Source organism: Oryx dammah, unplaced genomic scaffold (assembly GCF_014754425.2).
Source record: "Oryx dammah isolate SB20612 unplaced genomic scaffold, SCBI_Odam_1.1 HiC_scaffold_9, whole genome shotgun sequence".
NCBI lineage: Eukaryota > Metazoa > Chordata > Mammalia > Artiodactyla > Bovidae > Oryx > Oryx dammah.
This window is the reverse complement of record NW_024070193.1, coordinates 14,805,708-14,832,493: the sequence shown is the minus strand read 5'-3', so window position 1 is coordinate 14,832,493 and position 26,786 is coordinate 14,805,708. Positions and strand designations below refer to the sequence as shown.

The 26,786-nt window shown below is 38.9% G+C and overlaps 1 long non-coding RNA gene across 1 annotated transcript; it reads right to left on the bottom strand.

The window, feature by feature from the left end:
• Nucleotides 1–49: 49 nt before the first annotated feature.
• On the bottom strand, nucleotides 50–25,002 carry LOC120867938. The gene is made up of 3 exons (XR_005722081.1): nucleotides 24,992–25,002; nucleotides 21,378–21,392; nucleotides 50–129 (listed from the first exon to the last, which is right to left on the bottom strand). It is a non-coding gene; the product is annotated as an uncharacterized LOC120867938 (long non-coding RNA).
• Nucleotides 25,003–26,786: the final 1,784 nt, after the last annotated feature.

The following is a 26,786-nucleotide window of genomic DNA, read 5'->3' as shown; positions in this document are numbered from 1 at the left end:
AGAGAGAAAAAAATGCTCAGACAAGAAAAAGCTAAAGGAATATAGTAACACTAAATCTATCTTAAAGGAAATACTGAAAGGTTTTCTCTAAATAGAAAAGGAGTAAGAATCTATAGGGAAGATAAAAATCTCAGTTAAAAAGTATATCACTTAATAAGCCAGTACACAGATCTTTAAAAAAGCAAAAATATTCTGTGAAACTGTTAATAACCACCATGAACCAGAAAAGGATAAACATGAAAATGTAAAAGAGGACATCAAAACCATGAAATGTGGGGGAAGAAAGGAAGAAAATATAGATTCCCCCCATCCCAAATCTGTTTGAGCCTATATTATTACCAGTTTAAGATATGTACATACAGGAATGGGGCAACATAGTTGAAAATAGAGTAACATAGTTGAAAATAGGGTAACCATAAATCAAAAACAGACAAACATTCACAAAAACCTAAAAGAAAAGAATGTAAGTATAACACAAAGAAGATCATCAAACCACAAAAGAAACACAAAAAGGAAAAGGAAGTGATAAAGAAGAAACATAAAATGAATGGGAAAACAGGGTATAAAATGGCAATAAATACAAATTTATCAACAATTACCTTAAGTTTCAATGGACTAAATGGTCCAGTCAAAAGACACAGCCATTGCAGATTGAAGAAAACAGCAAGAGCATATATTATGCTGTCTACAAAAGATCCACCTTAGGGCAAAGGACTCACATAGATTGAAAGTGAGGGGATGAAAAACCATATTCCAGGCAAACAGACAACACAAGAGAGTGGGGGTCATAATAGTCATTTCAGAAAAAACAGACTTAAAAGCAAAGGCCATAAAGAAAGATAAAGAAGGTCAGTATATAATGATAAAAGGAGGATTTTACATGTGTCAGCAAATATGCACCCAATATCAGTTCAGTTCAACCGCTCAGTTGTGTCCGACTCTTTGCGACCCCATGAATCGCAGCACGCCAGGCCTCCCTGTCCATCACCAACTCCCAGAGCTCACTCAAACTCATGTCCATAGAGTTGGTGATGCCATCCAGCCATCTCATCCTCTGTCGTCCCCTTCTCCTCCTGCCCCCAATCCCTCCCAGCATCAGGGTCTTTTCCAGTGAGTCAACTCTTCGCATGAGTTGGCCAAAGTACTGGAGTTTCAGCTTCAGCATCAGTCCTTCCAATGAACACCCAGGACTGATGTCCTTTAGGATGGACTTATTGGATCTCCTTGCAGTCCAAGGGGCTCTCAAGAGTCTTCTCCAACACCACAGTTCAAAAGCATCAATTCTTCGGTGCTCAGCTTTCTTCACAGTCCAACTCTCACATCCATACGTGACCGCTGGAAAAACCATAGCCTTGACTAGCACCCAATATAGACACACCAAAATACATAAACAAATTCTAACAGACATAAAAGGAGACACTGACAAGACTGCAACAGTAGTAGGAGACTTTAACACCTTACTCACATCAGTGGACACATCTTCAAGATAGAAAATCAATAAGGCAAAAAAGATTCTAAATGGTACAACAGAACAGTTAGATTTAATTGATATTTTCAAAACATCACATCCACAGAACTCAGAATACACATTCTTTTCAAGTGCACATGGAACTCTATCTAGAACTGACCACACACTAAGGCACAAAACAAACCTCAACAAATTTAAGAGTACAGAAATTATCTCAGTATCTTTTTTGACTAAATAGCATGGAACTATGAAAAAAAAATGATTACATGGATACTAAACAAACAAAAAAACAGTGCAACCAAAAACCAATGTGTGAACATGGAAATTAAAGAGGCAAATAACAATATGTTGAGACAAATGACAATGAAAACACAACCATAGACAATCTATGGGATGAACCAAGAGCAGTTCTTGGAGGCAAATTCATAGCAGTACAGGCCTTCCTCCAAAAACAAGAAAAATTTCAAATAACAAAACCTACCAGTTAAAAGGATTAGAAAAAGAAAACCAAACAAAACAAAACCATAGTCAGTAGAACGAAGGAAATAAAGATTAGAGAGGAAATAAAACACAATAGAAAAAAAATCAATAAAACTAAGACCTGGTTATTTGAAAGGATAAACAAGATAGTCAAACTTCTGGTCAGGCTAGTCAACAAGAAAAGAGAATCCACATAAACAAACTAAGAAATGAAAAAGGAGACATAACAACTGATACAACAGAAACACAAAAGTCCACAAGAAAATACTGTGAACAATTATATGTCAACAAATTTGACAACTTAGAAGAAATGGACAAGTTTCTAGAAACATACAATCCACCAAAACTGAACCAAGCAGCAGCAGATACTTTGAACAGACTGATCACTAAAAGTGAAATAGAATCTGTAACTTAAAAGCATACTGCAAACAAAAATCCTAGGCCAAATGGCTTCACAGTTCTACCAAACATAAAAAGAAAAACTTTTACTGACCCTTCTCAAACTCTTACAAAAAACTGAAGAAGAGAGAACACTCCTCAAAACATTCTATCAATATGAAGCCATCATCATCGTGATATCAAAACCAGATAAAGACACCATGAAAAAAGAAAATTACATTCTTTGATGAATATAGATGCAAAAATTCTCAACAGAATATTAGCAAATCAAATTCAACAACGCACAAAAGTGACCATATTCTACAACCAAGTGTAATTCATCCCAAGATCACAATGATGATTCAGCATACACAAATCAACCAACATGATTCGCCATATATATAAAAGACAAAAAGCACGTGTTTATCCCAACAGATGCAGATAAAGCATTTTACAAAATTCTACATTCATGCATGATAATAAAAAGTCTTGCCAAAGTGAGTATAGGAGGAACACATCTCAATATAATACATGCTATTTGTGACAAACCCACCATCAATATAATACTAAATGGTGAAAAGCTAAGACTCCCTGCTCAGATCTGGAACAATGCAAGGATGCCCAGTCTCAACTCTATTCAACAGAGCATTGGAATGTCAGCCACAGCAATCACATGAGAAAAAGAAATAAAAGGACTCAAAATTGAAAGAGAAGAGGTAAAACTGTCATTAAGTGCAGATAGTATGATAGTATACATAGAAAACCCTAAGACACCTAACAAAATCTCCTAGAACCGGTAAATTCAGCAAGGCAGCAGGATACAAGATTAATATACAGAAACTGGATGCACTTTTTACATCAACAATGAAGTATCAGAAAAGGAATGTAAAAAAATAACAACTTTTAAATCATATTCTAAAAATTAAAATACTTAGGAATAAACCTGACGAGAGAGATGAAAGGTTTATATGCTGAAAAGTATAAAACATTAATAAAGGACATTAAAGATGACTCACAGAAATGGAAAGATACTCCATGCTCTCTGTCTTTGTTTATTCGGCTATACTGCACAGCTGGTGGGACCTTAGTTCTCTGACCAGGAATTGAACCCAGGACCCCAGGAGTGGGAGGGCCAAGTCCCAACCACTGAACTGCCAGGAATCCCCAAGCTCTTTGCTTAGAAAAATGGATATTGTTAAAACAGCCATACTACCCAAAGTAATCTACAGATTTAATGAAATGTCTATCAAATTACCTATAACATTTTTCTGAACTAGAACATATAATGCAAAAATTCATCTGGAACTATAAAAGACCCAGATTTGCCAAAGAAATCCTTATGAAAAAGGATAAAGCAGGAAGCATAATCCTAACAGACTTCACACAATATTACAAAGTTACTGTAATCGAAATAGCATGTATTGGCACAAAATAGACATATGGATCAACGGAACAGAATAGAGAACCCCCAAAGAAATCCACACACTTATGGTCAATGCATCTTTGACAAAAGAGGCAAGAGTATAATACAATGGGAAAAAGCTAGTCTCTTTAGCAAATGGTGTTTGAAAGCTGGACAGGTGCATGTAAATCAACAAAATTAATCTCTAAAATATGTAAGCAGCTCATACAGCTCAATAACAACAGCAGCAAAAACACAACCCAATCAAAAAATGGGCATGGGGAGGGAGGTTCAAGAGGGAGGGACATATGTTTATCTATGGCTGATTAATATTGATGTCTGGGAGCAACCAACATAATTCTGTAAAGCAGTTATCCTTCAGTTAATAAAATTTTTAAAAGTAAACATAATGAAAAAAAGGAAAAAAAAATGCAGAAGAAAATATAGACATTTCTCCAAAGAAGACATAAGGATGGCCAATAGGCATATGAAAAGGCACTCAATATGGTAATTAAAGAAATACAAACCAAAACTCTAATGATATATGGCCTCACACCAGTCAGAAAGCCCACTATTAAAAAGTCTAGGAAAAACAAATGCTGGAGAGAGTGTAGAAAAAGGAACCTTCCCATACTGTTGGTGGGAATGTAAACTGGTGCAGTCACTATGGAAAACCATATGGAGGTTCCCTGGAAAACTAAAAACTTGTCATATGATCCAGCAATCCCTCTCCTGGGCATATACCCAAATAAAATGGTAACTCGAAAAGCTACACGCACCCCTATGCTCATGGCAGCACCATTCACGATAGGCAAGACACAGAAACAACCTACATGCCCATCCACAGATGAACGGATGCAGAAGACGCAGCACAAACGCACAATGGACTACTGCTCATTCATAAAAAGGACAAAGTAATGCCAGTCTCAGCAGCACGGATGCAACTGCAGATTGTCACGACCAAGTGAGGCAAGGAAGAATGAGAAAGACAAATACCATACTATAAACACACACAAAGAATCTAAAATCTGAGTCAAATGAGCCAATCAATGAAACAACAGAATCATGACATAGAGAACAGACTTCTGGATGCCAAAGTGGAGGTGGTTGGGGGATGGATGGAGAGGGAGGGTGGGTTTGGCAAAGGCAGGCTTTTATAGATAGAGTAAATAACAAGATCCTACTGGATAACACAAGTATTCCCTGATAGCTCAGTTGATGGAGAATCTGCCTGCAATGCAGGAGACCCCAGTTTGATTCCTGGGTTGGGAAGACCCCCTAGAGAAGGGATAGGCTACCTACTCCAGTATTCTTCGGCTTCCCCTGTGGCTCAGCTGGTAAAGAATCCGCCTGCAATGTGGGAGACCTAGGTTCGATCCCTGGGTTGGGAAGATCCCCTGGAGAAGGGTAAGGCTACCCACTCCAATATTCTGGCCTGGAGAATTCCATGGCCTGTTATAGTCCACGGGATGGCAAAGAGTCAGATAACCCCCTGTTATAGTCCAGGGGATGGCAAAGAGTCAGACATGACTGAGTGACTTTCACTTTCACTTTCATTGTATAGCACAGAGAACTATATACTCAGTATCCTATGATAAACCATATTGCAAAAAGATATATAAAAAGAATATATATATATATATAAATCACTTTGCAGTACAGCAGAAACAACATTTGTAAATCAACTATATACTCCAATGAAAAATATTGATCAAAAAGAAAAAAATTGAAAAGAAAAGAGGACAGTTTAAGAGACCTCTGAGATATCAAACACAGTAACATTTGCATTATAGGGGGTCCCCAAAAGGACAAGAGAAAGAGAAAGGGCCAAGAAAATGTCTGAAGAGAGAGTAGCCAAAAACTTGCTTAACATGGGAAAGCAAACAGTCACCCCAGTCCAGGAAGTCCAGAGACCTATTCAGGATTAACTAAGAAGGAACATAATGAGACACACAGTAATCAAATTGAAAAAAAAAAAAATAAAGAGAAAGAGAAAATATGAGAAGAAATGAGGAAAAAATAACAAATAACATAAAAGGAAACTCCCATAAGGCTTAGCTGATTTTTAGCAGAAATTCTGCAGGCTAGAAAGGTGTGACACACTATATTTACAGTGATTATAGGGAAAAATCTACAGTCAATAAGGCTATGCAGCAAGGCTCATGTTCAGATTTGACAGAGAAATCAAAATCTTCATAGACAAGTGAAAGCTAAAATTCAGTCCACCAAACCAGCTTTACAACAAATACCAAAGAGGTTCTCTCGGTGGTGGAAAAGAAAAGGTCACGACTAGAAACCAGGGGATGATAAAATGGGAAAGCTCACTGGTAAAGGCCAGCGTCCAGTAAGAGAAATCATCCACACACAAACCAGTCGGAAGGTTAAAAGACAGACGTGGTAAGATTATCTATATAAAAACAGTAAGTTAATGGACCCACAAACTATTTAGATGCAAAATATAATTATCGAAAACATGAATCATGAGAGGAGAGTACAAATGCAGGATATTTAAAATTGAGAGAGAAGCAACTTAGAACAATCATATATTTACAGAGTGCTGTATCTAGATCTCATGGTAACTGCAAACCAAAAATCTATAATAGATACATACACACACACACATACACAGACCCAGACACACACAGACCCACACAGACCCACACGCACACAGACACACACACACACAGACACACACACACACAGACACACACACACACACAGACACACAGACACACAGACAGACACACACACACACACACACACACCCCTTGGTGGCTCAGAAGGTAAAGAGCCCGCTTGCAATATGGGAGACCTGCCTGGGTTGGGAAGACCCCCTTGGGAAGGGAATGGCTACTCACTCCAGTATGGAGGAGCTTCCCTGGTGACTCAGATGGTAAAGAATCTGCCCGAAATTTGGGAGACCTGGGTTTGATTGATGGGTCAGGAAGATCCCCTGGAGTAGGAAATGGCAACCCACTCCAGTATGCTTTCTTGGAGAATTCCGTGGACAGAGGAGCTTGGGGGGCTACAGTCCATAGGGTCGCAAAGAGCTGGACACGATTGAGTGCCTAACACTTCCACTTTCACATCAAATACCAAGAGAAGATAACGAAAGAGGAAAGGAAAAGAAAAAAAAAGACAAACCCCAAACAATTAAGAAAATGGCAATATGAACATACATACTGATGATTACCTTAAACATAAACAGGTTAAACACTCCAACAGAAAAACAGACTGGTTGGATGGATACAAAAAGACCCTTATATACAACTTCTAAAAGAGACACACTTCAGATCTGCACACTTACACACTGATGTGAGAACGGAAAAAGGTATTCCATGCAAATGGAAATCAAAAGAAAACTGGAGTAGGAATACTTATATTAGGAAAAACACACTTTAAAGACTGCTACAAGAGACAAAGCAGGACACTACATAATAATTAAGGGATCAATACAAGAAGAAGCTACAACAATTGTCAATATATGTACATAAAACAGAAGCACTTCAATATACAAGGCAACTGTTAACAGATATAAAAAAAGAAACTGACAGCAACCTAATAGTGGGGAACTGTAACACTCCCTTTCCACCAATAGATAGATCACCCAGAAAATCAATAAGGACACAAAGGACTCAGATGACACATTAGACCAGATAGGATTAAATAATAATTATACAGCCGTCTCTCCAAAAGCAGCACAATGCCCGTTCTTTTCAAGTAAAACCTTCTCCAGGATAGATCACATATTGGGCACAGAAGATATCAATCACAACACAAACCAAACAAAGATATCACAAAAAAGAAAACTATAGACCAATATCACTGATGAACATAGATGCAAAACCCTCAACAATCACAACACTATGCTATTAGAAATGAAGTACAAGGAAAAAAAAAAACTGCAAAAAAACAAACATGTGGAAGCTAAACAATATGCTACCAAACAACCAAAGGATCACTGAATAAACTGGTAGGGGTGGGAGTGGGGGGAAATGAACCTCGAGACAAATGAAAACAAAACATGACAATACAAAATCTATGGGGAACAGACAAAACAATTCTAAGTGGGAAATTTATAATGATACAAGCTTATCTAAGGAAGCCAAAAAAATCTCTAATAACCTAACGTTAAACTGAAAGCAACTAGACAAATGGAAACAAACAAAATTCAGTGTTTCTAGAAGCAAAGAAATCATAAAGATCAGAAAAAAATAAGTGAAACTAAGACTAAGAAATCAATAGAAAAGATCAATGAAACTAAAAGTTGATTCCTTGGAAAGAAAACAAATTGATAATCCTTAGACTCATCAAAAAAATGGAGAGAGTTCAAATCAATAAAATCAGAAATGAAAAAGGAGTAATTATAACAGACACTGCAGAAATACAAAGGACCACAAGAGACTACTACAAGCAAGCCTATACCACTAAAACAGACAACTTGGAAGAAATGGACAAATTCTTGGAAAGGTACAATCTCCCAAAACAGAACCAGGAAGAAATAGAAAATATGAACGCAATCGCAATTACTAAAATCGAATCTGTGATTTAAAAAACTTCCAACAAATAAAGTCCAAAACCAGAGGGCTTCACAGGCAAATTCTACCAAACATTTAGAGTTAACTCCTATCCTTCTGAAATGATTCAGAAAAACTGCAGAGGAAAGAACACTTCCAAATTTATGCTATGAGGCCATGACCACACTGATATCAAAACCAGACAAAGATATCACAAAAAAGAAAACTATAGGCCAATATCACTGATGAACATAGATGCAAAAACCCTCAACAAAACACTAGCAAACTGAATCCGGCAATACATTAAAACAAAACACACCATGATCAAGTGGAATTTATTCCAGGGATAGAAGGACTTTTCAATATCTACAAACCAATCAGTGTGATACAACACATGAACAAACCAGAGAATGAAAACCCTCTGATTATCTCTATTCAGATCAGTTCAGTCACAGTTGTGTCCCACTCTTTGCAACCCCATGGACTGCAGCACACCAGGCTTCCCTGTCCATCACCAACTCCCAGAGCTTATTCAAACTCATGTCCATCGAGTCGGTAATGCCATCCAACCATCTCATCCTCTGTCGTCCGCTTCTCCTCCCGCCTTCAATCTTTTCCAGCATCAGGGTCTTTTCCAAGGAGTCAGTTCCTTGCATCAGGTGGCCAAAGTATTGGAGTTTCAGCTTCAGCATCAGTCCTTCCAATGAATATTCAGGACTGATTTCCTTGAGGATTGACTGGTTGGATCTCCTTGAAGTCCAAGGGACTCTCAAGAGTCTTCTCCAACACCACAGTTCAAAAGCATCAATTCTTTGGTGCTCAGCTTTCTTTTAGTCCAACTCTCATGATGATCTCTATAGATGAAGAAAAATCTTTCAATAAAATCCAACACCCATTAATGATAAAAAAAAAAAAAAACCCTCCAGAAAATGGGTAGAGGAAACCTACCTCAAAATAATAAAGACCATATATGAGATTGATTATATTCTTTGCAGGCAAAGATGGAGAAACTCTATACAGTCAGCACAAACAAGACCTGGAGCTGACTGTGGCTCAAATTATCAGCTTCTTACTGCAAAATTCAGGCTCAAATTGAAGAAAGTTGGGAAAACCACTAGGCCATTCAGGTATGACCTAAATCCCTTATGATTATACAGTGGAGGTGATGAATAAATTCAAAGGACTAGATGTGGTTGCCAGAGTGCCTGAAGAACTATGGACAGAGGTTCCTAACATTGTACAGGGGGTGGTGACCAAAATCATCTCCAAGAAAAAGAAACGCGAGAGGGCAAGGTGGTTGTCTGAGGAAGTCTTACAAATAGCTGAGAAAAGAAGAGACAAGAAAGGCAAAGGAAAAAAAGGCAAGATATACCTAGCTAAATTCAGAGTTCCAGAGGATACCAAGGAAAGATAAGAAAGCCTTCTTAACTGAGGAATGCAAAGAGATAGAAGAAAATAGAATGGGAAAGACTAGAGATCTCTTTAAGAAAACTGGAGATACCAAGGGAACATTTCATGCAAAGATGGGCTCAATAAAGGACAGAAACGGCAAGGACCTAAGAGAAGCAGAAAAGATTAAGAAGAGGTGGCAAGAATACACAGAAGAAATGTTCAAAAAAGATCTTCATGACCCAGATAACCACGATGATGTGATCACTCACCTAGAGCCTGGCATCCTAGACTGTGAAGTCAAGTGGGCCTTAGGAAGCATCACTAGGAACAAAACTAATGGAGATGACAGAACTCCAGCTGAGCTATTTCAAATCCTAAAAGATGATTCTGTTAAAGTGCTGCACTCATTATGCCAGTAAATTTGGAAAACTAAGCAGTGGCCACAGGACTGGAAAAGGTCAGTTTTCATTCCAATCCCAAAGAAAGGCAATGCCATAGAACGTTCAAATTGCCATACAATTGCACTCATTTCACATGCTATCAAGATTATGCCCCAAATCCTTCAAGCTAGGCTTCAGCAGTATCTGAACTGGAAATTCCAGATGTACAAGCTGGATTTAGAAAAGGCAGAGGAACCAGAAATCAAATTGCCAACATACGTTGGATCATAGAAAAAACAAGGGAATTCCAGAAAAACCATATACTTGTGCTTCATTGACGATGCTAAAGCCTTGATTGTGTGGATCACAACAAACTGAAATATTCTTAAAGAGATGGGAATATCAGACCACATTACCTGATTCCTAAGAAATCCGTATGCAGTACAAGAATCAACAGAACGAGACATGGAACAATGGACTGGTTCAAAAGTAGGAAAGGAGTATGTCAAGGCTTTGTATTTTCACCCTGCTTATTTAACTTATATGCAGAGTACATCATATGAAGTGTTGGGCTGCATGACTCACAAGCTGGAATCAAAATTGCTGGGAGAAATATCAATAACCTCAGGCATTCACATGATACCACTTTAATGGCAGAAAGTGAAGAGGAACTAAAGAGCCTCTTGATGAAGTTGAAAGAGGAGAGTGAAAAAGCTGGCTTAAAACTCAACATTCAATAAATGAAGATTATGGCATCTGATCCTATCACTTCATGGCAAACAGATGGGGAAAAAGTGGAAACAATGTCAGATTTCATTTTCTTGGGCTCCAAAAATCAATGCAGATGGTGACTGCAGCTACAATATTAAAAGACACTAGATCCATGGAAGAAAAGCTATGACAAACCTAGACAGTATATTAAAAAGCAGAGATTTCACTTTGTTGACAAAGGTTCATACAGTCAAAGCTATTATTTTTCCAGTAGTCATGTATGGATGTGAGAGTTGGACCATAAAAGTGGCTAAGTGCTGAAGAATTGATGCTTTCAAACTGTGGTGTTGGAGAAGACTCTTGAGAGTCCCTTGGACAGAAAGGAGATCAAACCAGTCCATCCTAAAGGAAATTAACCCTGAATACTCATTGGAAGGACTGGTGCTGAAACTTAACCTCCAAAACTTTGGTCACCTGATGCCAAGAGCCGACTCATTGGAAAAGACCCTGATGCTGGGAAAGATTGAGGAAAGAGGAGAAGTGGGTAACAGAGAATGAGATGGTTGGATGGCATCACCGGCTCAATGAACACGTGTTTGAACAAACTCAGGGAGATAGTGAAGGACAGGGAAGCCTGGCATGCTGCAGTTCATGGAGTTGCAAGGAGTTGGACATGACTTAGTGGCTGAACAACAATGACAAACACACAGTTAACATTGTCCTAAACAGTGAAAAGCTGAAAGCATTCCCTCTAAGAGCAGGAAGAAGGCAAGGATGTCCATTGTTATCACTTTTATTCAACACAGTTTTAGAAATCCTAGCCACAGCAATCATAGAAGAGAATGAAACAAAAGAAATCCAAGTTGAAAAAGAAGTTAAATCGTCACTGTTTCCAAATGACATGATACTATACTGAAAAAAATCCTAAAGATGCTATCAGGAAACTATAAGAGCTCATCAATGAATTCAGTAAAGTTGCAGGATACAAAGTTGGTATTCAGATACCTGTTGCATTTCTCTACGCTAACAATGAGAGACCAGAAAAGGAAATGAATCAAACAATCCTGTTTACCATTACATCAAAAAGAATAAAATGCCTAGGATTAAACATACCACAGTGGGCAAAAACCCATACACCAAAAAATGTAAGAAGCTGATAAACAGAGGACGACACAAACAGATGAAAAAAATGTACTATGTTTGACTGGAAGAATCAATATTTTTCAAATGAGTGTACTACCGAAGGCAATCTACAGATTCAACGCAATTCCTATCAAGTCATCAAAGGTATTTTTTTACAGAACCAGATCAAAAAATTTTTAAATTTCCCTGAAAACACAAAAGACCTCCAATAAACAATGCAATCTTGAGATGGAAAAACAGAGCTGGAGGAATGAGGCTCTCTGACTTCAGATTGCACTACAAAGCTAGAGTCATCAAAAGAGTAAGCTAATGGCACAGAAACAAAAATATAAATCAAGGAATAGGATAGAAAGTCCAGAAATACTCCAGGCACCTACAGTCAGTCTACAATGAAGGAAGCAGGAATGTACAATGGAGAAAAGACCATTTCTTCAATATGTGGTGCTTGGAAAACTGGACAGCTATATGCAACAGAATGAAGTGAGAACACATTGTACTACCATATACAAAAAACTAAAGGTAAGAGAAAATACTATAAAACTCATTGAGGAAAACACAGGCAGAATAGTCTAACAAAAAGCACAGCAACATGTTGTTGAGTCTATTTGCAAGTTAATGGAAATAAAAACAAAAACATGGGACATAATTAAACCTTCATATCTTTTGCACCATAAAGGAAAACACAAAATGAAAAGACCACCTCGTAACGAGAAAAAATATTTGCAAATAATGTGTTCTATAAGAAATTTTCAAAATATACAAACAGCCCATACAGCTCAATATTTAAAAAAAAAAAAAGCACCATCAAAAAAAATGGGCAAAAGACCTAAATAAGACACTTCTCCAAAGAAGATATAAGGATGGCTAACAGTCACACAAAAATATGCTCAACATCACTAATTGCTAGAGAAAAGCAAATCAAAATTAAAATGAGGTATCATCTCACGCCAAGCTGAATGGCTATCATCAAAAAGTTTACAAATAATAAATGCTGAAGAGGGTGTGGAGAAAACAGTCCTACTGTGCTGCTGTGGGAAAGTAAATCAGTGCAACCACTGTGGAGCACAGTATGGATGTTCCTTAAAAACGGAAGCAGCAGAAGACCCAGCAATCCCACTCCTGGGCATACATGCAGAAAAATCTAATTAAAAAAGATAGATGCACATTATGTTCATAACAGCACTATTTGCACCAGCCAAGACACGGGGCTAACCTAAATATCCACCAACAGATGAACGAGGAAAGAAGATCTGGTATATACACAGTGGAGTATTGTTGGTATTCAGTTGCTCAGTTATGTCTGACTCTTTGTGACCCCATGGACTGTAAACATGCCAGGCTCCTGTCTTCCAATATCTCTCAGAGTTTGCCTCAATTCCTGTCCGTTGAGTTGGTGATGCTATCTAACCATCTCATCCTCTGCCACCCCCTGTCCTCTTGCCTTCAGTCTTTCCCAGCAACAGGGGTAGAATACTACCCAACCATAAAAGATGAACTAATGCCATCTGTAGCAACAGGGATGGACCCAGAGATTTTCATGCTCAGTGAAATAACAAAGGCAAATATCATATGATATCACTTACATGTGGAATCTAAAAACCATGATACTAATAAACTTATTTCTAAAACAGAAATAGACTCACAGATAGGAAAAAAAAGCTTATGGTTACCAAAGGAGAAAAGAGAATAGGGATAAATTAGGATTGTGAAATTAACATACACATATTACTATTTATATTTATATAAAACAAATAACAAACAAGGACCTACAGTGTAGCACAGGGAATTGTATTCAATATTTTTAATAAAGTATAAGAGAAAATAATCTAAAAATACATTATACATATGTTTATATATATGTGTTTATATATACATATGTAAAATATACACATATGTGTGCGCATATCTATCTACATACACACACGCACAGAACATTGTAAAGCAATTGTAATTCAATAAAAAATAATAAAAATTTAAAAATCTTTTGAACCTATGGAAAGAAAAAAAGTAAAAGAAGAAATTTGGCTGAAACATTCCCAAACCTAAAGAAGGAAAAAGATATCTAAGCATAGGAAACACTGAGAGTCCCAAACAAGATGAACCCAAAGGAACTTACACTAAGGCATATTATAACAAAAATGGCAGAAGTTAAAGATAATAAAAGTATTCTAACAGTCACAATAAAGAAAAAAGAGTTACTCTGGAACCCCCATAAGGCTACCAACTGTTTTCTCTACAGAAACGTTGCAGGCAGGCAGGGAGTGGCAAGATATATTCAAAGTCATGAAAGGAAAAATCTGTAAGTTGAATACTGTACCCAGCAAGCTCATCATTTATCAAAGAATAGAGAGAGAGATAAAAAATTTCTCAGACAAGCAAAAACTAAAGAAACACTACTACTAAGTCTCTCATAAAAGAAATATCAAAAGGTCTTCTCTAAATAGCAAAGCATAAAAACCCATAGGAAAGAGAAAATCATAACTGGAAAGTAAATCACTTAAGTAAGGCAGTACATATATGAAAAAAAGAAATTGAAAAAATTCTGTGACATGCAGTCATTAAAACAGCACTGTATTAGCACAAAAACAGAAACAGAGATTAATGGAACAGGATAGGAAGCCCAGAAATAAACCCTTACAACTGTGGTCAATTAATCTACAACAAAGGAGGCAAGACATGCAACGGAGAAAAGACAGTGTGTTCAATAAATGGTGCTGGGAAAACTGGACAGTAACATGTTAAAAAAGTGAAGTCAGACCATTCTTTAATACCATACACAGAAATAAACTCAAAATGAAATAAAAACCTAAATTTAAGACCAGAGAATGTAAAACTCTTAGAGGAACACATAGGCAGAATACTCTTTGACATGAACTCTAAGAATATTTTTTTCAGTCCATCTCCTGGAGTAATGGAAAAACAAGCAAAAATAAACAAATGGGTCCTAATTAAACACAAAAGCTTTTGTGCAGCAAAGAAAATCATAAACAAAACAACAACCACCACCTCATAATGAAAGAAAATGGTGCAACAGACAAGGGATTAAGCTCCAAAATTTACAAACAGCTCATGCAGCACAATATCAAAAAATAAACCACCTCATCAAAAAAATGGGCAGACCTACACATGTGTTCAAAGCAGACATACAGATGGACAATAGGCACATAAAAAGATGCTCAACATTGCTAATTATTAGAGAAATGCAAATGAAACTACAATGAGATATCACTCCGCACCAGTCAGCATGGCCACCAACAACAAGTCTACAAACAATAAATGCAAGAGAGGGTGTGGAGAAAAGGGGACCTCCTACACTGATGGGAATGTAAACTGGTACAGCTGCTAAGGAGAACAGTATGGAGGTTCCTTAAGAAACTAAAACAGAGCTAGCATATGAAGCAGCACTCTCACTCCTATGGACATGTCCAGAGCAAAACGTGGTTGCAAAGGATACATGCACTGCAATGGGCACCGCAGCACTGTTCATAATAGCCAGCATATGGAAGCCATCGAAATGTCCATTGACAGACGGATGGATGAAGACGACATGTTATGCATATAGGATGGAATATAATTCAGCCATTAAAAAGATTGAAACAATGCCATTTGTAGCAAAATGTAGGGACCTGGAAATAATTATACTGAGTGAAGTAAGTCAGAGAAAGACATATATATGTATATCACTTAATTGTGAAATAAATATATATGTGTGTGTGTGTATATATATATATATATATATATATATACATATAAACAAATGAGCTCATTTACAAAACAGAAACCGACTCACAGAAAACAGACTTCTGGGTACCATTGGGTAAGGATGGGGGAGAGGGATAGAGTGGAAGAGTGGGATTGACAAGTACACACTGCTGTCTTTAGAACAGCTAACCAACAAGAAATTATCATATGTGCACAGGGAACTCTGCTCAATACTCTGTAATAAGCTCAACAGGAAAAGAGTTTGAAAAAGAATAGATATCTGTATAACTGAATCACTTTGTTGCAATTCTGAAACTAACACAACATTGTTAACCAAATATACTCCAAAATAAAAGTTTTTAAAAATAAAAAAGGAATAAAAAAAACAATTATATGACCAAAGATGGACAAACTATAAGAAATGGACAAGTGTCTAGAAATGTACAGCTTACTGAAACTGAATCAAGAAAAAATAAGATATTCTTAACAGAATGATCACTAGAAGTGAAATAGAACCTACAGGGAGTTTTTTAAAACCTACAGGGGGGGAAAAAAAAGTCCAGTACTAGATGGCTTCACTGGAGAATTCTACCAAACATTTAAAAAAGAACACGTACCAACGCCTGTCAAAATTTTCTAACAGACGGAAGGGGAGCGAATACTCTCAAAGTCATTCTGAGAAGCCACTCTGATAGCAAAACCAGTCAAGTTCAGTCGCTCAGTCGTGTCCGACTCTTTGCGACCCCATGAATCACAGCACACCAGGCCTCCCTGTCCATCACCAACTCCCAGAGTTCACTCAAACTCATGTCCATTGAGTCCGTGATGCCATTCAGCCATCTCATCCTCTGTCGTCCCCTTCTCCTCCTGCCCTCAATCCCTCCCAGCATCAGAGTCTTTTCCAATGAGTCAACTCTTCTCATGAGGTGTCCAAAGTACTGGAGCTTCAACTTTAGCATCATTCCTTCCAAAGAAATCCCAGGGCTGATCTCCTTTAGAATGGACTGGTTGGATCTCCTTGCAGTCCAAGGGACTCTCAAGAGTCTTCTCCAACACCACAGTTCAAAAGCATCGATTCTTTGGTGCTCAGCCTTCTTCACAGTCCAACTCTCACATCCATACATGACCACAGGAAAAACCATAGCCTTGACTAGACGGACCTTTGTTGGCAAAGTAATGTCTCTGCTTTTGAATATACTATCTAGGTTGGTCATAACTTTTCTTCCAAGGAGTAAGCGTCTTTTAATTTCATGGCTGCAATCACCATCTGCAGTGATTTTGGAGCCCCAAAAAATAAAGTCTGACACTGTTTCCACTGTTTCCCCAGCTATTTCCCATGAAGTGATGGGACCAGATGCCATGATCTTCGTTTTCTGAATGTTGAGCTTTAGGCCAACTTTTTCACTCTCCTCTTTCACTTTCATCAAGAGGCTTTTTAGCTCCTCTTCACTTTCTGCCATAAGGGTGGTGTCATCTGCATATCTGAGGTTATTGATATTTCTCCCAGCAATCTTGATTCCAGCTTGTGTTTCTTCCAGTCCAGCGTTTCTTATGATGTACTCTGCATATAAGTTAAATAAGCAGGGTGACAATATACAGCCTTGACGTACTCCTTTTCCTATTTGGAACCAGTCTGTTGTTCCATGTCCAGTTCGAACTGTTGCTTCCTGACCTGCATACAGATTTCTCAAGAGGCAGGTCAGGTGATCTGGTATTCCCATCTCTTTCAGAATTTTCCACAGTTTATTGTGATCCACATAGTCAAAGGCTTTGGCATAGTCAATAAAACAGAAATAGATGTTTTTCTGGAACTCTCTTGCTTTTTCCATGATCCAGCACATGTTGGCAATTTGATCTCTGGTTCCTCTGCCTTTTCTAAAACAAGCTTGAACATCTGGAAGTTCACGGTTCAAGTATTGCTGAAGCCTGGCTTGGAGAATTTTAAGCATTACTTTACTAGCATGTGAGATGAGTGCAATTGTGCAGTAGTTTGAGCATTCTTTGGCATTGCCTTTCTTTGGAATTGGAATGAAAACTGACCTTTTCCATTGTTGTGGCCACTGCTGAGTTTTCCAAATTTGCTGGCATATTGAGTGCAGCACTTTCACAGCATCATCTTTCAGGATTTGAAACAGCTCAACTGGAATTCCATCATCTCCACTAGCTTTGTTCATAGTGATACTTTCCAAGACCCACTTGACTTCACATTCCAGGATGTCTGGCTCTAGATTAGTGATCACATCATCATGACTATCTGGGTCGTGAAGATCTTTTTTGTATAGTTTCTCTGTGTATTCTTGCCACCTCTTCTTAATATCTTCTGCTTCTGTTAGGTCCATACCATTTCTGTCCTTGATCGAGCGCATCTTTGCATGAAATGTTCCCTTGGTATCTCTAATTTTCTTGGAGAGATCTCTTGTCTTTCCCATTCTGTTCTTTTCCTCTATTTCTTTGCCTTGATCACTGAAGAAGGCTTTCTTATCTCTTCCTGCTATTCTCTGGAACTCTGCATTCAGATGCTTATATCTTTCCTTTTCTCCTTTGCTTTTTGCCTGTCTTCTTTTCATAGCTATTTGTAAGGCCTCCCCAGACAGCCATTTTGCTTTTTTGCATTTCTTTTCCATGGGGATGGTCTTGATCCCTGTCTCCTGTACAATGTCATGAACCTCATTCCATACTTCATCAGGCACTCTATCTATCAGATCTAGGCCCTTAAATCAATTTCTCACTTCCACTGTATAATCATAAGGGATTTGATTTAGGTCATACCTGAATGGTCTAGCGGTTTTCCCTACTTTCTTCAATTTGAGTCTGAATTTGGCAATAAGGAGTTCATGATCTGAGCCACAGTCAGCTCCTGGTCTCTTGTTTTTGCTGACTGTATAGAGCTTCTCCATCTTTGGCTGCAAAGAATATAATCAATCTGATCTCGGTGTTGACCATCTGGTGATGTCCATGTGTAGAGTCTTCTCTTGTGTTGTTGGAAGAGGGTGTTTGCTATGACCAGTGCATTTTCTTGGCAAAACTCTATTAGTCTTTGCCCTGCTTCATTCCACATTCCAAGGCCAAATTTGCCTGTTACTCCAGGTGTTTCTTGACTTCCTACTTTTGCATTCCAGTCCTCTATAATGAAAAGGACATCTTTTTTGGGTGTTAGCTCTAAAAGGTCTTGCAGGTCTTCATAAAACCATTCAACTTCAGCTTCTTCAGTGTTACTGGTTGGGGCATAGACTTGGATTACCGTGATATTGAATGGTTTGCCTTGGAGACAAACAGAGATGATTCTGTAGATTTTGAGATTGCATCCAAGTACTGCATTTCGGACTCTTTTGTTGACCATGATGGCTACTCCATTTCTTCTGAGGGATTCCTGCCCACATTAGTAGATATAATGGCCATCTGAGTTAAATTCACCCATTCCAGTCCATTTTAATTCACTGATTCCTAGAATGTCAACGTTCACCCTTGCCATCTCCTGTTTGACCACTCCCAATTTGCCTTGATTCATGGACCTGACATTCCAGGTTCCTATGCAATATTGCTCTTTACGGCATCGGATCTTGCTTCTATCACCAGTCACATCCCCAGCTGGGTATTGTTTTTGCTTTGGCTCCATCCCTTCATTCTTTCTGGAGTTATTTCTCCACTGATCTCCAGTAGCATATTGGGCACCTACTGACCTGGGGAGTTCCTCTTTCAGTATCCTATCATTTTGCCTTTTCGTACTGTTCATGGGGTTCTCAAGGCAAGACTACTGAAGTGGTTTGCCATTCCCTTCTCCAGTGGACCACATTCTGTCACCAGACAACCAGACAAAGACACTACCAAGAAAAGAAAATCACAGATCATGTATCTGATGAACGTAAGTGCAAAAGTTCAGCAAAACATGAGCAAACGAAACCCAACAGCACATGAGAAGGATCATACGCTGCAGTCAAGTTGGATTCATCTCAGGGTCACAAGGATCATTCAAAATAGGCAAACCAATCACTCTAATATACCACATGAATAAATGAAATAACAAAAACCACACGATCATCTCCATAGATTCAGAAAAAGCAATTGACAACATTCAACATCCATTCGTGATAAAAACTCTTACCAAAGTGGATATAGAGGGAACACATTTCAACATAATAAAAGCTGTTTAGGATAACCTTATAGCCTACATAATACTCAAACAGTGATCTATTTCAAGTCTTCCCACGAAAGTCTGGAAGAAGATGAGGAAGCCTACTCTCACCACTTCTATTCGACAAAGTATTGGAAGTCCTAGGCTTAGCAATCAGATAAGAAAAATAATAAACCATATCCAAATCAGAAGGGAAGAGGTAAAATTGTCATTATTTGTAGATGACATGATACCATATTAGGAAATCCTAAGGACTCTACACAAAATCTATTAGAATAGAAAAACAAATTTAGCAATGCAGCAGGATACAAGATTAACATACAGAAATCTACTGCATTTCTTTACACTAACAATGAATGGGAAGAGAAAGTAAAAAACAAATCACTTTTAAAACTGCATCAAAAAGAACAAAATAGGAATTAACCTGAGGAGGTGAAAGACTTATACACTGAGAACTATAAAACATTGATAAAGATAAGAGAAGACGATTTGAAGAAATATACCATTTTTTGGTATTAAAAAAAAAAGAAAGAAAAACAGATAACCTAATAAAAAACTGGCATGTGCGTGCGTGCTAAGTCGTTTCAATTGTGTTTGAGTCTTTTCGACCTCATGGACCGTAACCCACCAGGCTCCTCTGTTCCTGGGATTCTCTAGGCAGGAATACTCGACTGGGTTGCCATGCCCTCCTCCAGGGGATCTTTCCTACCCAGGGAGTGAACCTGCATCTCTCACATCTCCTGATTTGGCAGGCAGATTCTTCATCACTAGCACCACTGGTTTAAGACCTAAATAGACATTTCTCCAAGGAAGACATACAGATGGCTAAGAGGCATATGAAAAGATGCTCAACATCCACGAGCATCAGATAAACCCAAGTCAAAAGTACAACTGAGGTATCACCTCACACCAGTCAGAATGGCCATTACCAAAAAATATGCAAACAATAAGTGCTGGAGAGGGTATGGAGAAGAGAGAACCCTCTTATAGTGTTGATGGGAATGTAAACTGATACAGCCACTGCGGAGAGCAGTATAGAGGGTCCTTGCTGCGCCGTGCTTAGTTGCTCAGTTGTGTCCGATTTTTTGCCACCCCAAGGACTGCAGCCTGCCAGGCTCCTCTGTCCACGGGGATTCTCCCAGCAAGAATACTGGAATGGGTTGAAAAATTAAAAATAGAACTATCACATGACCCAGCAATCCCACTCCTGGGCATATGCCCAGGAACATCACAATTCAAAAAGATACATGCACCCCAATGCTCATTGTGGCACTATTTACAATAGCCAGGACACGGGGACAGCCTCCTTGTCGATCGACAGGAATGGATAACAGTGATGTGGTGCATATATACGATGGAATATTATTCAGCTATAAATGAGTGAGACTCTGCCATTTGCAGAGGCATGGTGGACCCAGAGGCTGTCATACCGAGTGAAGTCAGTGAGAAAAAGAAAAACATAAAGTGCACATTAATGCGTCTGTATGTAACCTAGAAAAATAGTATAGATGAACCTGTTTGCAAAGCAGAAAGAGAGACACAAACATGAGAGCACAAATGTATGGACACCAAGGGGTGGGTGGGTGGGTGAGGACACACTGGGAGATTGGGATTTACATACATACACTACTATGTATAAACAGGTGACGAATGAGAATCTACTGTATAGCACAGGGGGGAAAAGAATCTGTTTGTAGGATATACATTAAGTTAACCTTAAAAATGCATCTTAATATACATTGCTACTGCTGCTGCTAAGTCGCTTCAGTCGTGTCCGACTCTGTGCGACCCCAGAGATGGCAGCCCACCAGGCTCCCCCGTCCCTGGGATTCTCCAGGCAAGAACACTGGAGTGGGTTGCCATTTCCTTCTCCAGTGCATGAAAGTGAAAAGGGAAAGTGAAGTCAGGCAGTCGTGTCCGACTCTTAGCGACCTCATGGACTGCAGCCTTCCAGGCCCACTGTGCTAATTTGATCTCCTCCCCTTATCCCTTGGGGCTTCCCAGATGGCACAGTGGTGAAAGAATCTGCCTGCCAATGCAGGAGATGCAATGTATATTAGGTACAGACAAGTTGAACGGTTTAAAGCTGAATGGTTCTATGAAGACCTACAAGACCTTCTAGAACTACACCCAAAAAACATGTCCTTTTCATTATAGGGGACTGGAATGCAAAAGTAAGAAGTTGGAGATACCTGGAGTAACCGGCAAATTTAGCCTTGGAGTACAGAAAAAGTAGGGCAAAGGCTAACAGAGTTTTGCCAAGAGAACGCACTGGTCATAGCAAATATCCTCTTCCAACAATACAAGAGGGGACTCTACACATGGACATCACCAGATGGTGAATACCAAAATCAGATTGGTTATATTCTTTGCCGCCAAAGATAGAGAAGCTCTATAGTCAGCAAAAACAAGACTGGGAACTGACTGTGGCTCAGATCATGAACTCCTTATTGCCAAATTCAGACTTAAATTGAAGAAAGTAGGGAAAACCGCTAGACCATTCAGGTATGACCTAAATCAAATCCCTTATGATTATACAGTGGAAGTGAGAAATAGATTTAAGGGACTAGATCTGATAGACAGAGTGCCTGATGAACTAACTATGCAGGGAGGTTCGTGAGATTGTACAGGAGGCAGGGATCAAGACCATCTCCAAGAGAAAGAAATGCAAAAAGGCAAAATGGTTGTCTGAGGAGGCTTTACAAACAGTTATGAAAAGAAGAGAAGTGAAAGGCAAAGGAGAAAAGGAAATATACAGCCATTTGAATGCAGAGTTCCAAAGAAAAGCAAGGAGAGATAAGAAAGGCTTCCTCAGAGATCAATGCAAAGAAATAGAGGAAAACAACAGAATGGGAAAGACTAGAGATCTCTTCAAGAAAATTAGAGATAGCAAGGGAACATTTCAGGCAAAGATGGGCACAATAAAGGACAGAAATGGTACAGACCTGACAGAAGCAGAAGAGATTAAGAAGTGGCAAGCATGCACAGAAGAACTGTACAAAAAAGATTTTCACGACCCAGATAACCACAATGGTGTCATCACTCACCTAGAGCCAGACATCCTGGAATGTGAAGTCAAGTGGGCTTTAGGAAGCATCACTACCAACAAAGTTAGTGGAGGTGATCGAATTCCAGTTGAGCTATTTCAAATCCTGGAAGATGATGCTGTGAAAGTGCTGCACTCAATATGCCAGCAAATTTGGAAAACTCAGCAGTGGCCACAGCAATGGAAAAGGTCAGTTTTCATTCTAATCCCAAAGAAGGACAAAGCCAAAGAATGTTCAGACTACCACACAATTGCACTCATCTCACACGCTAGTAAAGTAATGCTCAAAATTTTCCAAGCCAGTCTTCAATAGTACCTGAACCGTGAACTTCCAGATGTTCAAGTTGGATTTAGAAAAGGCAGAGGAACCAGAGATCAACTTGCCAACATCCGTTGGATCATTGAAAGAACTACAGAGTTCCAGAAAAACATCTATTTCTGCTTCATTGACTATGCCAAAGCCTTTGACTGTGTAGATCACAACAAACTGGAAAATTCCTAAAGAGATGAGAATACCAGATCACCTGACCTGCCTCCTGAGAAATCTGTATGCAGGTCAGGAAGCAACAGTTAGAACTGAACATGGAACAAAAGACTGGTTCCCAATCAGGAAAGGAGTACGTCAAGGCTGTATATTGTCACCCTGCTAATTTAACTTCTATGCAGAGTATATCATGCAAAATGCCAGGCTGGATGAAGCACATGCTGGAGTCAAGATTGCCAGGAGAAATATCAATAACCTCAGATATGCAGATGACACCACCCTTATGGCAGAAAGTGAAGAAGAACTAAAGAGCCTCTTGATGAAAGTGAAAGAGGATAGTGAAAAAGCTGGCTTAAAACTCAACATTCAGAAAACTAAGATCATGGCATCTGGTCCCATCATTTCATGGGAAATAGATGGGGAAACAATGGAAAGAGTGAGAGACTTTATATTTTGGGGCCTCCAAAATCACTTCACTTTCACTTTTCTCTTTCATGCATTGGAGAAGGAAATGGCAACCCACTCCAGTGTTCTTGCCTGGAGAATCCCAGGGACGGGGGAGCCCGGTGGGCTGCCGTCTATGGGGTCGCACAGAGTCGGACACGACTGAAGTGACTTAGCAGCAGCAAAATCACTACAGATGGTGAGTGCAACCTTGAAATTAAAAGATGCTTGCTCCTCAGAAGAAAAGCTTTGACCAAGCTAGATAGCATATTAAAAAGCAGAGATGTTACTTTGCCACCAAAGGTCTGTCTAGTCAAGGCTATGGTTTTTCCAGTAGTCATGTATGGATGTGAGAGTTGGACTGTAAAGAAAGCTGAGTGCCAAAGAATTGATGTTTTTGAACTATGGTATGGAGAAGACTCTTGAGAGTCCCTTGGACTGCAAGGAGATCCAATCAGTCCATCCTAAAGGAAATCAGTCCTGAATATTCACTGGAAGGAGTGATGCTGAAACTGAAACTCTACTACTTTTGGCCACCTGATGTGAAGAACTGACTCACTGGAAAAGACCTTGATTCTGGGAAAGATTGAAGGCAGGAGGAGAAGGGGACAACAGAGGATGAGACGGTTGGATGGCATCACCGACTCGATGAACATGAGTTTCAGCAAGCTCTGGGAGTTGGTGATGGACAGGGAAGCCTGGCGTGCTGCAGTCCATGGGGTCGCAAAGAGTTGGATGTGGCTGAGCGACTGAACTGAAGAGACACATACTGTTTGATTCTACCTATTTGAGATACATAGAATAGTCAAATTCACAGAGTCAGAAAGTACATTGGCAAGTGCCAGGGGCCAGAGGGTGGGGTGGGGTGGAGAGGGGAAATGGGGAGCTAGTGTTTAATGGGGACAGAGTTCCAGTTTAGGAAAGTGAAAAACTGGGGTGGTGGATGGTGGGGGTTGCACAACAGTGTGAATAGAGCTAGTGGTACTGAACTGCACAGTTAAATATGGTTCAAATAGTGTGTTTATTATGTGACTTTTACCACATAAAAAACATACAAAAAAAAAAAAAGGAAAGCTATTCCATGCTCTTGGATTTGAAAAATACTGTTAAAACAGCCATGCGGCCCAAGGCAATCCACAGAGTCAATGTGATCCCTGTCAAACTAGCCATGATATTTTTCATAAAACCAGAACAAGGGATCCCAACCTTTATATTGAACCATAAAGATCTCAACTGCCAAAAACATCCTGAGGACAAAGAAGAAAATGGGAGGCATAACTTTACCAGACTTCAGACAATACTATAAAGCTACCACAATTGAAACAGAATGATACTGGCACAGAAACAGATACACAGATCAATGGAGCAGGAGAGAAAGCCCAGAAATAAAGCCACACATCTACAGTCAACAAATTTTCACAAAGGAGGCAAGAATATACAGTGGGGAAAAAACAATCTTTTCAGCAAGTGGTGTTTGGAAAGCCGGACAACTGTATGTAAATCAATTAAGTTAGAACGCACCCTCACATCATACACAAAAATAAACTCAGGATGGCTCAAAGACTTAAACATAAGATGTAACACTATGAAACTCCTACTAGAGATTATAGGCAAAAACTTCTCTGAGACAAATCATAGCAATGTTTTCTTAGGTCAGCTCCCAATGGAATGTGCTCAAGCTTATAAGCTTTTATACAACAAAGGAAACTTATAAACAAATGAAAAGACAACCACCGAATTGGGAGAAAATATTTGCAAGCAATGTGACCAATAAGGATTTAATATCTAAAGTATACACACAGCTCAGTTCAGAAACACACACAAAAAATTAAAATGGGTAGAAGACCTAAACATTGTTTTCCAAAGGCGGCAAACACATTGCCAGTAGTCACATGAAAAGATGCTCAACATTGCTAATTATTAAGGAAATCCAAATCAAAACTACAATTGGTCTGAGGGATCATCTCAGACCAGTTAGCATGGCCGTAATCAACAAGTCTACAAATAATCAATGCGGGAGAGGATCTGGAGGAAAAGGAACCCTCCTACACTGTTGGTGGGGAAGTAAACTGGTGAAGCCTCTACTGACAACAGGGTAGAAGTGCATTAAAAACTAAATTTAGAGTCGTTGCTTTGCTGTTGCTGTTTTTTAGCCTCTTAAGTCATGTCTGACTTGTTTGTGACCCCATGGACTGCTACCCGCCTGGCTCCTCTGGCCACGTGATACCGCAATTTCACTCCTGGGCATATATTTGGAGAAAACTCTTAATCCCAAAAGGTAAACACAGCTCAGCGTTCATAGCAACGTTATTTACAGTAGCCAAGAGAGGGAAGCAACCCAAATGTCCATTAACAGTCAAATGAATAGAGAAGATACATACACACAGGATGGATTACTGCTTGGTCATAACAAAGAATTAAATAATGCCATTTGCAGCAACATGCATGGATCTAGAGACCATCATACTTAGTAAATCAGTCCAAGACAAATTCCAACGATATCACTCACACGCCCAATCTAAAATATGACACAGATGAACGTATTTACAAAGCTAAGACAGACTCATGGACCCAGAAAATGAATTTATGGTTACCAAAGGGGACAAGGAATGGGGTGGGGGGATACATTAGGGACTTGGGATTAACAGATGTAGAGAACTATGTATAAAATATATTAACAACAAGGTCCTACTGTATACCACAGGAAACTATACTCAGTATATTTTAACAACCTATAATGGAGAAGAATGTGAAAAAGAAAGAAATATAGAGAGAAATATATGCAGACCTGAATCACTTTGTTATACACTGGACACTAACACAACATTATATAGCAACTATACTTCATTTAAAAAGAAAACACAAAATGTCAAATAACTACCAAAAAGTCCCTCTTCCCAGCACTAGATTCAATGTTCTCCATCACCTGAATGCAACTACAAACTACACAAGTGAACTCAGGTTTGTGACACCCGATCATTACAGAGAAAGTAAGCCTTCTGCAAGCCAGTGCTGTATGAGTTTTGGTGTACTGTAAATCATCACGTTCATGTCCTATAGCAACCAGAAATTTCCATAAACCACTTGCAACCCTAAAATATGTGTTT